Raw genomic sequence first — 1,278 nt, forward strand, 5'->3', positions numbered from 1 at the left:
AATAATATAACTTATAAAAATACAGTAAAACATTAATATTGTGAAATATTATTACAATAAAAAAACTAAAATTTTGTCACATGGGCCAATTTTTTTGAAATTGAGATTTATACATCACATGAAAGCTGAATAAATAAGCTTTCCATTGATGTATGGTTTGTTATATTTGGCCGAGATACAACTATTTGAAAATATGGAATCTGAGCGTGCAAAAAAATTGAAACATTGAGAAAATCGCCTTTACAGTTGTCCATTTATGTTCGCGATTTTGCTGCATTCACTCACAAAACTAAATGTTTTATATATTTACGGTAGGAAATTTTCAAAAATATCTTAATGGAACATAATCTTTACTTAATATCCTAATGATTTTTGGCATAAAAGAAAAATAAATTTATAACATAAATTTATGGCATATAACATAATTTTGACCCATGCAATGTATTGTTAGCTATTGCCACAAATATACCCATGCGACTTGTGACTGGTTTTGTGATCCAGGGTCACATATGTAAATGTAATTTATTTCTGTGATGGCAAAGCTGAATTTTTTGCATTATTACTCCAGTCTTCAGTGTCACATGATCCTTCAGAAATCATTCTAATATGCTGATTTGCTGCTCAAGAAACATTTCTTATGATTATACATGCTGAAAACAGCTTAACATGATTGTGAGGGGGAGTAAATGACACCAGAATTATACGTTTTTGGTGGAGTATCCCTTTAACTTCAGTATGGAAGAACACTTAATTTCCCAGAATGTATTACCTGTGTTGAATTTCTTTAAATTCTTTGAATTTAGTAAGTTCCTGTCATTCTAATTTAACTTCCTGTGTGGAAGATGTAAGACAAAAGGGAGCCAGTTCTTAGATTTGGAATTTTGCCCAAGTCTGCAGTGTAGTACCATAAAAAGAGAAGTAATTTGGCAAATTATGGCTTTAGCTACAGTAAACTGTATATCGAGCAGTAAATGTGATCATGTATAGTTTGGCGTGTGCTGGGAGCAACAGTCCATATGACCTTGTGTTCTCTATAGCCGATGCTGGGCCTGTTCAGCTGACAGGGTGGGGCACAAGAGGGAAGGGATGGAAACTAAAGGACTAAAGCACTTGGCTTGATTTAACCACAGTATCAGCATAGTGGACGCTGCCCTGAGGAAAGGCCAGACCCCCACACCTTTGAAACACAGTGTCCTGGACCGTAACAAAACTACAGATAAGAGAGGGGCCTAGATAAAATCAATGTGTGAGTGATAGGTGAAGGGCCAAAGAATCAGA

Source organism: Rutilus rutilus (assembly GCF_951802725.1).
Source record: "Rutilus rutilus genome assembly, chromosome: 6".
Lineage (NCBI taxonomy): Eukaryota > Metazoa > Chordata > Actinopteri > Cypriniformes > Leuciscidae > Rutilus > Rutilus rutilus.